Genomic DNA, 16264 nt, shown 5'->3' with positions numbered 1-16264 from the left:
AAGTTTTTCTTTGTAAACATTCTTGGCTATTTTACTTATAGGAGTTTGGTCATTTTTCCCTCTGTACAAAGAAAAAAAAAAAGTCTCATAAAGGTTAATTTTATGTAGAGATTGGGTACAGAATTTTCATCAACTATTAAACCCACTATAGCTCGTTTCCTTTTTATACAAGGTTTTGGTTCCAGGGATGTCCTTCAATCATGTTGTTAGGATTTCTTGTCAAATACTTTATGTGCTGGAGAAAACTGTATTTAAAGATGGTGAGTTGATGGTGAAGAATTCCAGGATAGCCTCATTCAAGCACTAACAATAGAAGACCACATCTTGTAATAATGTAATTCTTTCAAAAGAATATTGTGCCTTTTCTATAATCATAGAATCATAGAATGGTTTGGGATGGAAGGGACCTTTAAAGGTCATGTGGTCCAACCCCCCTGCAATGGGCAGGGACATCTTCAACTCGATCAGGTTGCTCAGAGCCCTGTCCAGCCTGGCCTTGAATGTTTCCAAGGATGGGGCATCTACCACCTCTCTGGGCAACCTGTTCCAGTGTTTCACCACCCTCATCGTGAAAATTTTTTTCCTTACATCTAGTCTAAATCTACCCTCCTTTAGTTTAAAACCATTACCCCTTGTTCTGTCACAGCAAGTCTTGCTAAAAAAAAAAAAACTATCCCCATCTTTCTTGTAGGCCCCCTTTAAGTACCGAGAGGCTGCAATAAGGTCTCCCCGCAGCCTTGCCTTCTCCAGGCTGAACAACCCCAGCTCTTTCAGCCTTTCCTCATAGGAGAGGTGTTCCAACCCTCTGATCATTTTTGTGGCCCTAAATCATAGTTGGGATATAACTGCAAATTCAAAGCAGCATGTTCTGTCTAAAAGATGTGCAGAAAGAAATGAGCATTGTTCAGTCAGTGGTTTTCTGGAAAAGAAAGAACCAACAAGCTTCCTTTTCACATTCTTAATGTACTTGAAAATGAAACATAAATGTCCTGATCTTTCCATTTCCGTACTTAAAGATGCGTCTTGATGAGGGACCAGTGTGTTCTCTCTCTTATTCAAACAGTTGCTTTGTCTTCAGTTTGAGGATTTGCTGAATATTGCAATGAACTGAAAATCGTAGTCTATCTAGACCAATCCTACACTAGCGAGTTTCAAACAAGCAAACTCATCTTTTCGTTTAGACATACTTAATTAACTTTTTTCACCTGTATGTAACTTGCAACATCTCCTCATTTCAGCTTTCTACATAACTGTGTAACTAGCGAAAGAAAATTCAGCCTCTTTGCCCATTCTTGGTTTGATTATTATCCTACACGTGTCTGTAGAGCTTGAAACTAATGCTAAGGAAGCAGGTGCCTTTCCACACTGATTTTGTGATGTTAACTCTGGAAGAAATCACTGATGTTCATCAATGTGAACTTGAAGAAAGATCGGGCTGCCTGTGGAGAAATGAATCAGATTGTATTGAGAGCCTGCAGCGTGTGTGCTAACCCTCCTCTCTTTAAGTCTGTGACTGAATGTTGGAATACACAGGGCCTTCTATTTTGACAGAAAAGGGGTAAGTTGCTGTTTTCTTAAACGTGACACAATAGGGGTTTCTGAAGAAACAGACTTGACTTAACTAGCCAAATAGACAAAAATGTAAACTAGGAGCTTTTTAGCCAGTGGCTTACGGTACAAGTTAAAGAAGTCCTGCCCACTAAAAATGAGAGATTTGTGCCTGTGTATATCCCCAGAGACTACCGCTAATGTGAAGAATTTCAGCATCGAAGAGGATTCTATGCAGTATGAATTTGTTATGCATTTCATGGTTCCTGTGGAATTTTCAATGTCGCTCAATCTCCATGTGCAATTTTAATAAAAGATGTGCTCATAGTATATTCTGCTCTTGTATCTTTTTCTTCATCTTCTCATAAATACTCTGTTACTGTTTCAGACTGAAAATTTTCTCAACTTTTATGTGCTGAGGGAAGCATCGCAGTTTACAGCGGGACTCATGCAGTTTACAATTTCATCAGTCAGTGTGAAAACTATGAGAGAAGGAGCTGGAGAGTGTTCTGTGACAATGGAGTTTCTGATTTTGGTCAGGGCCAGTATAACAGGGGCCTACAATCTTTTTTTGGTTTGCAGACTACTACAGGTGTGTAGGGTTTTTTTGTTTGGTTGGTTTTTTTGTTTCAGTAAGCATTAGTCAGCCTGTAATCTTCTTATTTAGTTATCTTCTGAGGTTCCTTTAATGGTAGTCTGTGAGCCTTTCTGGGAAGTGCGGCTCACAAGTGTAAAACCATTGCTCTAGAATAACAGTTGATAAGTTTTCATAAATTTTGTCTATATAAAATTACATTGTACAGAAGCATTCAAAGAAACAAGAATAAAAACAAAAGGGAAGAATAAAAGAAGATTGTAAATGGAGTAGGCAGTATTTGAGGGGTTAGCATGTTCCTATTTAGGTCAAACTCCATTTTACATCCACCACATACAAGAAAGTTGCTGGTATATATTGGCTCTCTAGCTTTGCACATTACTGCAAATGCAAGTAAGAACCCAGTGGAGGCTAAGACAACAGCTCCAAACCAACCAAGGCTCAGAAGGCAAGCATCTGAAGGAACGATGACTCTTGCCCTCCAGTTAAAGAAGTGGAGCAAAAGAGGAACTGAGACCCTGAACTTTGGGACTGGATCTCTTGTACCTTAGATACGGAGTTGGAGCCAAAGCAAATACCACCACTTTATCTCGTGGAATGTTCATCTAGAATAGTCTTGCGTACACAAAATGTTGAACTTTATTGGTGTAAGAAGAGATCGTGTAGAGTACTAATGTTCTTCCACTTGCTTTTCTCGTTAGAAGAGCAAGCATCGTCTGCCATGTGCTTGCTGCCTTAAACTTGGCTGCTTTGGGATTATTTGTTTTGGACCTGATGGCCTTGACCTTTTGTACTTAGGGTTTACCTGGACTCTAGCTATCTTTGCAGGGCTCCAGGAGTTGGTTCTCTTTGGACTCTCCAGCTGCTTTCTCACTGTGGTGGATGCTGGATCTCTTTCACAGCCAGATTTTGGGGTTTCCTGAGCGTGCTTTTCAGTGAGCTTTGCTATTTTTACTATCTCTGGAGCATGTTTTCATGGTCTGTGGTTTTAGGCGTGTGGTTGGTTGTGTTGTGTTGTGTTGTTTTGTTTTGTTTTTTTTTCGCCCCCCCCCGTGGAGCTGAAAGCAACAGTTATTGTAGTATGAACCAAAGTGTCCTAGTTCACCATCTCTCTATGCTTCTGCTGTAGCTTTTCATGTCACAGCTTCCAGTCAACAGCCTACTTGTGAGAAACAGAGAAAGCCTTGATATTGTGCAAGCACTGTCCAGCAATAGCCAAAACATCAGGGTGTTACCAGTACTGTTTTGGTCACAAATCCAAAACGCAGTGCCATATGGGCTGCTGTAAAGAAAGTTAACTCCATCCCAACCAAACCCAGTAAACCTTTGCTTCTTAACTAGAGCTGTGAAGGCTGGAGCAGCTGCAGCTCCAGAAATCTTGAGATTTTTCCATATTGGGCAGAAACAGCTCTTCTGATGTAGCCAGAGAGATGGTAAAGATAGTTACAATTGCTTGTGACTGCTCTACTTCCATACGCTTCTGTCTCTACTTCTGTGTACTTCGATCTATGGAACACCAAGTGGCAATGTAAGCGTGAAGCCTGCTGAAAGATTTGCCAGATCTGGAAGTAGAGCACTGCAATTATTTGTAGGAGGTTTTTTATTCTTGCCATGATGTATCACTGTTGGTGCAGCAATCAGAATGGTTTCTCCTCAAAAATGAGGAAAAACAGCGCGAGGTTAAGCGACACGGAAGCAACTGAAATCAAGAAAGTGAGGAGTTCTGAATTACCTTTTTCTCTTCATGTCTCTTAATAATACATACATCATCTTTTGACCTCATCTCTCCGTTGTTCTATATTTTGTTTTCTCTAATGCTTCCATGATAAGCAATATGAATCAAAGAGATTAAACCTTTTTTGCTACTAATCTGACATAAAAGCCGTGATTCTTCAGTATTTCAAGGTAAAATGATAAATAATCATGGTAGCGAGGAAAGCCTCGTTGTTTGCAATATGGCACAATTAAGCTGCATCTGGTAGCACTTCATTTGCAAAATGTTCATAGAACTGTTCTAACACCATCCATGGTACTGATGCACAAACTGGGAATTAATCAAAAAGGCATATTTGTTGCAGGCTTCTTTGGAAACAAAGAGCAAAGCCCGCTGTTCTCCAAGTAGGAACATACCAATCCTGCAATGAGTGGGCGGATGGGGGAACATTAAAACTTCAAATCAGCACAGACAAAATACTAAAGGAATTTAGTGTTTTCATTAATATTGGTCTTAAGCAGGGTTGTTTACTAAAAAGCTGATTGCATAAAAGCTGCAAGATTAAGCCTGTTCAAAGAACTGAGTATCACCATTTCTTGTTTTTAAAATTACTTTCAATTATCCAAGAGCTGCTAAATATATTTTAATCAATAGCACTTTTAAATTGCAGGAGGACAGAAAAATGCACTTGGAAAGTGTTAAGTTTCTTTATGTTTTAGATTTTTTTCTTGTCTCGGGTACCATGAGTGTTTTCAGCCCAGCCTGAAAACATGAAGGTGAATCTGCAGATTGATGGTTATTACACATGAGCATGTCTATGAGCTCTGTCACAGCCCCTCTGTGGGCCTGTTGACCTTGCACTAATTAGAAGATGTCATTCCCAAGGGGATAACAGCAGATCTGCCCTTACTGCTCATGCTCTGGGATTAATTTAATGGGTGCAGTGCAAAATGCTACGTCGACTTCTGTGAGAACAGGCTGCTATGGGAACAGCTGGCTTAGCATGTTCTTGCCTTGGTAGACTTTCAAGCCACTTGGACCTTCTTTCTGCAGCAGTCAGTGCTGGCAGATACCCTCTTATGTTCGGAGGTGAATCTTGTCTCTGGGAAAGTCATTTTGCAAGTGCAAAAAAAGGGCATTGCGGTTTCACTGCAGGAGTCAGTACTTGATCTTTTCCTGACACTGCTACGCAGGCCTTGCTGTCTTGTATATTAGAATGACTTAATTGGAAGATTGGAATATTGTTGAAAACTTCAGCGGTTGCTGAGGGATTTCTTTGTCCCCTTCTGTCCTATTTGGTAAAATTGAACAATCTCTGTAAATATGTGTAGAAGAATAAAAGTCTTCCCTTTGCAGAGTTATGCTGAACAAGCAGAACTGTATTGGTCTTCCTCAGAATTAAATACCAGCCAGACCTGCTGTTCATATGTGACACGCTTATTTGCATTTGCTCTGATCTTTTGCCCAAATAAAAAAGCAGGAACCGAATAGGATTTAATTATGGGCTTATTTAAGCTTTCTTTTATGCAGACGGTTGTGGAGTATATATTTATCCGAGTAGAACTTCTGAAACATGGTCCTTTCTGCTCTCCATTTTCTCTTTTTAAGAAAGAGATATCTAGCTACTGATGTTTGGTTTGTTGTTTTTTGTTTCGTTTCCTTCTGATAGAAGCCTCCATTTAGTGTAATGACATCAAGCTACTTCTGTCATAAAGAAAATAATGAAGTAAATTATTAATTTTTCTCTCACTGTAAGTCCTAAGCAAAAATATTTGAATTTTTGTTTCTGGGGTATGTAGTTTTATAGGTTTTTGTTTCATCTTAAGGAATTCTTTTTCATCAGAGTGTGAGGGGCATAAAATGAGCCTAGATTCATCTTTTTACTGTTTGATAGGGCTTTTCATTGCTTTTCAGAAGAACTTGTCAAATCTAACTTCTATCACTTTTGGTTTTTTGGTTTCTCTGGATTTATATTAAATAATACTTATCACCCATAAACCAAACTGTTTTGCTTGTGGCTTAACCAGTTCAATTAAGATTAAAACCAGACATAAATCTTCAGCCATCTTTAGAAGCAAAATTTTTTTATCAAACTAAATTTGCATTCATTTTTCATGTGATGACTTTCTCATTTACTGGGAATGTGCACTAGAAATGCTAGCCTGTTGCCACAGGACAACTTGCCTGATGGGTGAGCACGGTGCACTCAGTATGGTGAAATGGTGTTACTAGATGAGTTTTATTCTAAGTTATGATCAAGAGGTGGGATCGTCACTGATCCTTTCTGGCGTGCAGAATTAGTTCTGTAGAGCTCTAGTGCTAAGTGTTATTTAGTAGGAGTCACGTAATGAGAAATACAAGAGAGCTTTTTTAAAAAAAACTTTGCCTGTAATATAAAGATTTTTTTGATAATGAAGCGATAATTGGGAGGCATATTTTTTTTCTTCAATGTTGTTCACATTCAAGAGATACTAAGGTATTTGTATGTGTTTGTATATACATGAAGAGAGAGAGAGAGAGAGAGATGTGAAAAGAGAGAAAGTATCTTAACCACAACATATGTTTCTGTTGAGTTTCATCTGTTTTCTTCAGTGACAAAGCCACATGATTACCCCTGTTGGGGTTGCAGGCTAATACAGATATGGAAGAACGAGCTGGATGCCATATTGCTTAATCAGCTAAGTAGTTGGTTAGCCTGGCTATTTTGTACAGAGGACAGATGCATAGCCTCTGGCAGAAATAATAGAACATGATTTTTCAGATCCTGTCATTCTTTCTCTGCTGGCAATTGGGAAAAAGATACATGCTATACAACCAAGCTTTGTGTACTGAAAGTCAGTACTATGAAAATCTGTGAGGAAGAGCAAACAGTATCTTTTTCAGTGTTGGAATGTTTCTTGGAGATTAAGGGAGTATGCAAAACATTATTTTAAGCACTTTCAGGTTACTGACTTCAGTTGTCAAAGTTACCTAGACAAACCTCCTAGGTCTCTTAATATTGCCATTAGAGAACAAAGTCAACATATAACACATAAGGGAAGCTTTTTAGAATTCAAGATGGTGTCCTCCCTACTCAGAGAAGCACACGCAGTGTGGTTTTGCACTACTTTGTTTTAACTTCATGGTGCATGTACAATGGCAAAGAAAGAATAGTTAATATCACTGAGCAAAGTTTTCCTGTTAAGCTAAAAGGTAAAGAGACTTTCACTGCTGTTAGATTTTATTACTGTTCAGGATTTCATAAAGGCCATTTTTAGATTCAAGCAAAGCTCTTAAAATTTTTTTCTCTTGTAATACTTAGAATAGAAAAATCATGGTTTGAATTAGGTTGATATTCACAGAGATTGTAGTAAGGAAAAAGTCCGCTGTTAACTTTCTTTTAATTGCTTGGTAAAATTCAGTTTGGTGTCATTTTAAGAGATTAATTCTACTCTATAATGCTGAGGAGTTCTGTGAGAATTAACTTTCTAAGTAGGTATAACTTTGTCCCACACTTAGGAATTTTTTTCTGTTTAAGCCAATGGCAAATCTTGAAGACATTATGTCCCCGTTGATACACGGCTATTTTTCTCCATGTCCAGTTTTTTAATTAAGTTGCAGCACAAATGAATGCTCAAGATTTCATAGGACTTGATTGTCCTTTTCTCTTATGCCAGAGAATATGCTGGCTATATTAATGAGAAAATGTTTCATACCTGAAAGTAGTAGTAAAGGAGAAAACGTGAGACAGATAGGAAAGAAATTTCACAAATGTATGCATCTGTGCATACAAAAAAAGAGCCTGTTCTATTGCTATATAACAGAAATGTCATGAATTAAAAATAATCCATTAACCGAACTGGCAGATCATCCTGGAAAGAAAAAGGTCACGTAGAATAGTCTGTAACCACTGGAAAAAGAAATCAAGATAATTTCCTGGAATTAGTTTAGCTTGGGATCCTAATAGTACCCCTGGATAAATCCATCCGTGGCTCTTTTCCACCTTCTTTTGTTGTTACTTTTCTGTCAACCGCATTTCCCTCCCTAGTTGGATCTTGTATTTTGTTCTGATGTGTCCTATGATTCTGTGTTCGGGACTGTTGTGGTTAAGAGGTACGAAACTTGTTATTGTGCACAAACTTAGTATTTGCTGAAGTAAAGCCTTCTGCACTTGATTATGTGCTAGCACTTAATGTCCTTGATTTAATTTAATACTTTAGGCGATTAGAACACGTCCTTTGAATACATTATTTTTGCAGCTATCTCATCCCCATTTTAATTTTTGTTTATATGTTAAACTTTGGAACTAGATAATCTCAGAGAAAACCTTATTTGTTTAGCAGTGATGGCAACAGAACACTTTTGGAACCAAAGTGTAGCATGATTAATGGTTGTTAGAAGGGAGCCTACGCTTTTCTAGCTTTAAGCACAATGGTAAAATCTATCCCTGTGCAGAAGGCTAATAAAGGCTTGCTTACCACTTGATCAGAAAATCCACACTGATGGAAACGGGTGTTGTTCTGCTGACTTCATGGGAGCAATGCAAATGTACACACTTGGATTTGGCTTAGAAACTTGAAGTGATGTGAGTCCTTGAAGGTTCAAGTGGAGAACAGGCCTTTTAGCCTGGTCTTTGCATAAGAGTGAATTTTACCCTGGGTATATGGATTATCCTACATAAAAGGCCTTCATCAGTTTTTACCATATGGTTAAAACACATATACATATTTTTTCTGTTACCTCCAGGCACTGTGAAGCAGCTGGTACTAATGAATAAAAATAGCCAGCAAAATCATGGCATGTGGCTGCTAGAAGGAACAATTTATAGCCAGGAATCGTGTAGATTACTAGAAAGAAGAAAAAAGGAACAACCCCAAAACACATGACCTCTGAAAGCATGTATGAACTCTAAGTTTCATCTGCATTTTGGGCACCTGTACTGCTTGAGGCAGCAGAATATGGAACTGATTAGAAGATATTAATTCTATTCCTATTGCTAAAAATCATAGGGAAGGGAATCGGAGACAGTGTGATGGTTTGGGTTTCTTTTCTAAACACCATTGCTGTAGTTTGTCTTCTAGTTGATCATAATATCAAGATATTTGTAGCTTCGTGAAGAGCTTTGGAAGAGATAATGTGATCTTTGTGTCTCAGAATAAATGAAATATAACTTAGAAGGTGAGCCTTGGAAGGTGGTCTTACTGTAATGCAAAAATATGAGCTCTAGCAATTTACTTCATAGCCCTGGTTTAGATTTTTACCTTCTAAAAAATAAAGCTGACCTTCCTTCTACACAAAGCAATGACAAAATGAAAGATCCTTATGTTTGAGAAAATGGCTCTTTAATAGCCTTAGTGTTTCATAATTGATAGTTACCAAGCTCAGTGGATGAGCAGCAAACTTTCATGAAACCTTCACTGAGGCTCATCTTATGGGTTATTTCTGTTTGGTTTTGGTCTTGGTGTTTTTTTGTTTTTGTTTGTTTTTTTTTTTTTTTCATGTGAGCCAGTGAATTCATCATTTATTTCTCATAAGGGCTGTGATTCAAATAGTGGGAAGATCAATATATCATGCAAATTCTGTAGGGCGCGAACACTAAAAAGGGTTATGGTGTTGTAGTGAGAAAAATGTTGAAACTTTATTTGCAGTGAGACTATAATGGCTACTGCAGTTCTTAATTTTTTTTTAAACAGGGAACAGGAGCAACACTAGGAAGGGATGTGGGATTCTGTTGTTCTACAGAACCAGGAAGATTGGCATTAGATTAGGCTAGCACAGGAGAGAAGACTACCAAAAAACCAGAATAAGATCAAAATAAATTTAGAACTGGAAAACATTTTACGGAAAGGCATTTGAAATGCTCTATCATTCATTCAGTTTGTTCAAAAAGAAACTGAGAAGTGCCCGAGTTAGGTTAAAGTTGGGGAGGAGCAGAGATCCTTGATCTAGAGAGAGACACAGCAACAGTGTCTTGAAACCTGTCAAAGAAATTCCAATGAGAAATAAGGATGTATCTTGTCGTGAGCATGATTACCTGTTGGAAAAAATTACGTAGAGATGTGGTTTCTCTTTCTCTTATTTCATAAAAAGGCCACATGCCTTTGAAAGGTGTTATAGACAAAACTGGGCATGATGTAGGAGTGTCCAGGTGAAATACCGCAAGTGAGAGGAGGAGCTATACAAAGGTATACAGTTGATCCACAGGAAGGTCTTTCTACAGAATATATTCATCTGTACTATAATTTGTCCTGAATGAGAAATTCACAGCTTGCATATGTCACTTTGACTGCAGTACAAAGGAATGTGACTTGCAGAAACATTCAGCTGTGACCAAATTCTTCTTCCTTATAAGGTTGAGGGGAACATAAGCAGGTTAATGATGTCAAACGTATTTCCTGATTATGCTGCTTGGTGGATCTATGAACTCCAGAAAAGCCAATAGGGGTAAATGCCTGGTGGTTTTGTAGCTTCATTACAGAAAAACTCTTGGAATACGGAAATCATAAACAGCAGGCAGGCAGGCAATTCTAGTGAGAACTCGTTTCATGATTAAAACTGCTAGGCTGTGTTTTAGCTCTTTTAACTTCTTTCAAAAGACAATGCTGCTCACTATTGTAAAGTTTAAATTTTTGTTTACCCACCATTGTTGGTAATGGCTTCTTAAAAGTTTGAAAATATATCTGTTATTAACCAGTGTTATCCATTATGCATTTCTGTTTGGCAAGTGTGAAATGTACATGTATAGATGGTTCTAATACACCATTTTGGCTTTGTGTTTGAAAGCTGATCACCTGCATTTTTTGCTGATTTCCAGTGACTAGTGTCAGCAACCATTTGCTGTGAATGTCAGATGAACAAGAGTACCTAGGAGAGGCATACTTTGATATCAGCAAGAAATGTATGAAGATGGAAGGTACTTTTAGTTTAGATGTTTACCTAATCCTAACAGAAGATGTAATTGCAAAGGAAAAAAAAATTACTTTAGGAGAATTAGTCTTTCTTATAACAAGATATTAATACAAGCCTTGAACAAAAATTAGTTCATTGTAGTTTATAAAGATGGAAATAAACATCTATGCTAGTGAGGGATTTTAAAACCTCTTAGAACAGAAGTGTTTGTACACAGAATTGTTGCATTTTTGCTAGAAAAGTTCAATTCCTAAGCTCCCACATGTGAGGCATTTCTAATTTTACTCAGCTGAAATTTAGCATGCCAGCTGCCAGCCCTGATTGCTGTGTTTTTGTTGCTGGGAAAGGGTTGGAGCTCTTCATTTTTGGAAAATTCTTGCTCATAAACTGCAAATTATTCTTCATTGTGGTTGAAAAAAAAAATCCTTGAGTGTTTTATATCTAATAGTGTGACTCTCCCTCTTACCATATTCTTCTTACTAATGTTTTTAAGTGGAACTGCTGCATGACAACTTGTAGTATACAAAGTGTATTAAAGAGGAAAGTGCTGATTCACTCACAGAGGTCAATAGTGCAAACTCACAAACTGGTAGTGGAAAGCAGTGATGTTAACACAGAGGGAACAAGCTGCCCCCTGGAAATTGCTTGTGTGTGCAAGTTCTTACTTCTGCCTCAGGGTAAGTTACTTCTCTTTCAAAAGGAGTAACCCAAGTTAGGTGTGCACATCTGTGGTTCTTTTGGAGCAGTAGGCTTGCTGTAACCACACACTCCAGCCCCTACCAAGGTAACTTTGTTATCTGGTGGTAAGAAAATGTGTAGAAAGTGAACAACTTTTATATAAAAATCCTGGGCCCTATGTATTCTATTATGCCAGTGTGATGTTATTGTTTGTTACACAGAGAGTTGTAACAGTATAAAATAGGTGCAAGTAGACAGAGATGGAGAATAAAACAACTCCTGCCCCTGCTGTGGTTAGAATACCTTTCCTGTTTGATTGAAGCAAAAACTTTTTTTGCACTGCAAGCACTGTTTACAAGGAATTGAAGTATTTCCATTGCTAACCTAACACTGTACTTTGAATAAATCCTCAGTTACAGCCCTTTATCAAAATCCTGGGAGTTGTGAAGCATGGATTTGGATGTCGCCATTAGTGCTACTAATAGGCCCAAAGGGAAAAGGCAGCGGGGAGCGCACTCCAAAACCACCCAAGTTTGAAGGTGGCCATATTCAGATGGTTTCAAGGCTTTCCTATGTATTTGTATTCAGGCATACAGGCACACACACTCCTAATCACAGGGTTGCCATTTGAAGAGTGGGTCATTAGCTGGCTAAAAATGAAGTATGCATAAAATCACATTGATATTCATGTCAAATGGATATATGTATCCCATCATTGCCTACTATATAATTGTCTTGCACACAAATTGATATCAACTGTCCTGTATAGAATACTTTAGTTGTTTAAATGTGCTGTTAATTCTAAAAAACAAACGTATTTTGCCACAGAATATTCTATGCCGCCTTAGAAATGTAGAGTATTAGGATACATCTAAAAATCTCTACAGTAAAACACCTGAAAAAAAAACCTATGTAAAATCTCTCTCAAAATCTATATAAAAATACGGATAAACTATTATATACTTTTGAAGTACATGGACTTAATGCCTCTCTTCTCTATATTCAATATACTGGAAAGTCCATTCAAAGTGTATGGGATATTATACCTATTCATGCTTTTAAATTGACACCTGAAGATAACAGTTCAAAATCTTATGGTACAAAGTGTGCTGTTTATTACATCAAATTGTTGAGGGTGATAAGAGTTATAGAGATCTCAACGGCTGTTTTATTGCTGGCAGATGTTGCACATGCCTGCTGAAATGATCACTGTGTATTTGAGTTAACTGGGAAGCAGTCTGCTAAAGACCTTACAGCCTTTCAGTATCATAGAAGAAAAAAACATTGCGAGGTAAGAAAATATAATGGTAATAAGGCGTTCTGTGATGAAAAACAAATGCTGAGTACATTTGGTGTCCTGTCTTCAGATTTTTAAACTTTTTGAATTCCTCTATTCTCTTCCCTTGCTTGAAAGAAAACTATACTGTCATTTACCCTGAGAACAAGGTCTGAGGAGGTGATTTGATTAATCTTGGTAAGTAATGCTAGATATAGTTGTGGGAGTTCAGAGATTTACATGAACACGACATTGATCCATTAGTTTTACTACAAATAGCATAGTTTTGTTTGTTAATTAACTCTGAGAGAACTTACTTGGTTTATGACATGCAAAATTAAATAAGCAAACAAAACATGTAATCTCTGTAGGAATTTCATACGATTAAAATGTTTAAAAATACATTGTAAAGGCTGCTTAAATCTTTTAATGAATAATAGAGACTCTTTTTTTTTTTTTGTATGATCAGGACAGCATAATCCTTTCCGCAGAAGACCTTTCTTTCAAAAGTTTCTTTATAAATTCCTCCTGTGTCTTGGTATTATGTAAGCTACGAGTCCCTCGGCTATAATAAATATTGGTTAGCTGACCTTTTTAAACAGCAGTTTAAATAGTTTGATTTCAGCTCAAAGTTATTTGTAAATGAAGCAAATTATTGCATTTTTTTATTACTCACATTGAGTCAATTAATTTTTCCATAAAAATTGGATTATTAAGATGCGACATTGGACTGAGAAGTAAAGATACTTGATTCATTATTCATCACGCAAGGTTATGGTAGAATAGCCCCAATAACAGATGCAAGAGTGCTATAATTGTAGTTTTTATATTCTAAGGACATTTGTAAGACTGAATCTTTGCCCAATCATCTTTTCACAATTTAAGACCAAATCCAAGCTCTTCAGGAAGAGAACTGATAGAGTTCTAAGACCCTGGTAAAGTAAAACACTAGAGTCTTTCATCAGCATGAATATTTACTCTGTTTTTTGCTTTAGGGTTAAGTGACAACTATGCCAGAAAGGACCTAGGAGACAAAGAGGACATGAGACAAATGTGACTGTGCATTGACATACTGGAGCAAGCCCAGGGCAGGGCCACCAGGATCATCAGAGGACCGGAGCACATGAAGCACAAGAAGAGGGTGAGAGAGCTGGTTTTATGCACCCTTTGAGAAGGCTAAAGGGAGACCTTGTGTCTGTCTAAAGCTATGTAATGGGAGGGTTTAGAGAAGACAAAGACGGAAGAGGAGGCTGAGGGGAGACCTTATTGCCCTCTACAACTACCTGAAAGGAGGTTGTAGGGAGGTGGGGGTCGGTCTCTTCTCCCTAGTAAGGAGTGATAGGACGACAGGAAATGGCCTCAAGCTGTGCCAGGGGAAGTTTAGGTTGGATATTAGGAAAAACTTCTTCACCGAGAGGGTGGTCAGGCACTGGAAGAGGCTGCCCAGGGAAGTGGTTGAGTCCCCATCCCTGGAGGTATTTAAAAGACGGGTAGATGTGGTGCTTAGGGACATGGTTTACTGGTGGACTTGGCAGTGCTAGGTTAACGGTTGGACTTGATGATCTTAAGGGTCTTTTCCAACCTTGATGATTCTATGATTCTATGACTTCTTGGAGGTATGCAGCAATAAATAAGAGGCAACAGCCACAAAGGGCAACAAATGAAATTGTTAGTTATTAGAAAAAACAGCAAGGGTGGTCAAATATTAGAAAAAGTTGCCCAGAGAGGAGGTGAAACCTCCCTCTTTGAAGGCATTCAAAACTCAACTGAACAAGGTCCTGAGTAACCTGCTTTGAACAGGGGGCTGAATCAGATGAACTCCAGAGGTCCCTTCTAACCTAAATTATTCTATGACACCTGGGGGAGAAAAGGGAAGAACAAAAGTTTTTATTTAGAAAAAAAAAAAATTATTGCTCTGATGAAAATTGCTTGTTGCAATGTCAAAACTGACCCATGGAAGAAAATCTGGACACTTTGAAGGACATGCTTTGGAATAAAAATACTTGCTTTTGTTAGTTCTAACAAAGCTCAATGTATGGTTTTTTCCCCCCATCTTAAGAAAACAAATTTATTTATCTTTGCACTGTATCACCTTCCTCAGCTGTAGAAGAACATCTGTTCCATGGGAGTTACTATCTCTTTGTTAATCTATATCTTCAGGTGGCAAAAAAAAGGGGGGGGGGAAAAAACTTCAGGAAAAACTAAGAAAAAATGCTGTCTTCTCAATTGTATTCTCACTGTAGTCTTTCTCTCATTTTAAGGAAGAAAGTTATCCTTGCAAACTGTAAAAAAAGGCTTTAAGGCCAAAGGTTGTTCAGTATTAGCATGCCTTAGACCACTTATGATTTCCATAAAATGGACTCAAATGCTTTTAAGCTCAAGGCTAGGTTTTACTACAATAAAAAATAGGGTGATTAACTTTTTGAGTAAAGTAAATTAAAAAGGATTGATAGGGAGAGGCATGAGAGGTTTAAAGATTTTCCCTGCTCCCACTCGTCCCACAGTTCTCCTGCCAGCTGTTTTTGCAGGCTCGTCCCTAACATTGTCAGTTCAGTGACTCTGTCCCCTGTATGAAGCTTCCTGCTGCATTTTGTAACCCGTCTGGCCTTCTTTCATCAATCTTGTCTTGTGTCTGCCAAGCACAGTCTTTTACACCCCTCCCCAGGTTGTCTACCTAATTTCTTAGAGGAGCAATGAAATAAAATATCTTGTCTAATCTTGTCTATCACAGAGGGTTTAGGCATAAATCCAGTTTCTCTTGGTATGAGCTTTTTCTGTAAAGAAGTGCTTGCGAGAGAGCACTGTACAGTTCCCATGAAGAGAGAAAATGGACATTAAACTTCCATCTTGATTTGTGGGCAGAAGGAGGAGCCTGAATTTGAGGAGAATTTACTTTGGTTGTTGGACAGCTGAGTTTCTGCACCTGTAAGTCAAAAAGTAATTAATATTTTGCTACTTGTTTTCCACTATAAACTCATTGTATTCAGGAAGGGAAAGAACACAAGTCCTTTCACCTATATTCTTATTTTTACAGGAAAGGGAGCAACTGTGTTGAAAAACTGTATGCACAATGTTTTATTATTTCATTTTTCTCTTGACCTTTTTTATGATTCTGTCGTTTCCAGATGTGTCCATTCCAAATAAATACCTACCAGCTTTCCTTGGAGCAGTCAGAAACCACTAATGAGCTGTTACATAGCAGCTGTGTCAGACTACTACCTGTTTTCAACCAAATTCTCGGCTCTTCTTGTTGCATTTCTTAAGAGTATCTGATCCAAAGCAGCACTGGATGTTTTTGATTTCCAATGAACTCAAGGGTGGCTAAAGCACTCAACATCATGCAGAATTAGCTTTGTGAAGATACCCAAGATGGACCTTTGCTTCAAAATGCCAATTATGGACACATTTGTTGCACAAAAGAGCCAAAGGCTTAGGTCTTGTCCCAGTTCATGTTATAGAACAATAGGCAAAATCAGAAAGATCACATCCTAGGATGACTGCACTAGGTTAGGGTGTGTTTTTCTTTTCCACTTATTTCTGTTGCTTTGAATGTCATAATTGGTCT

The 16264-nt window shown here is 37.9% G+C and overlaps 1 long non-coding RNA gene across 1 annotated transcript; it reads left to right on the top strand.

Annotated features, from left to right (window-relative positions):
- Positions 1 to 11380: 11380 nt before the first annotated feature.
- LOC148051497 (uncharacterized) lies at positions 11381 to 14794 on the top strand. The gene is made up of 3 exons (XR_015699852.1): positions 11381 to 12714; positions 12838 to 12897; positions 13695 to 14794. It is a non-coding gene; the product is annotated as an uncharacterized LOC148051497 (long non-coding RNA).
- The last annotated feature ends 1470 nt before the right edge of the window (positions 14795 to 16264 follow it).

This window comes from Nipponia nippon, unplaced genomic scaffold, assembly GCF_047370975.1.
Source record: "Nipponia nippon isolate SJK-2023a ecotype South Korea unplaced genomic scaffold, ASM4737097v1 scaffold_6, whole genome shotgun sequence".
NCBI lineage: Eukaryota > Metazoa > Chordata > Aves > Pelecaniformes > Threskiornithidae > Nipponia > Nipponia nippon.
This window is presented reverse-complemented; position numbering and strand designations above follow the sequence as displayed.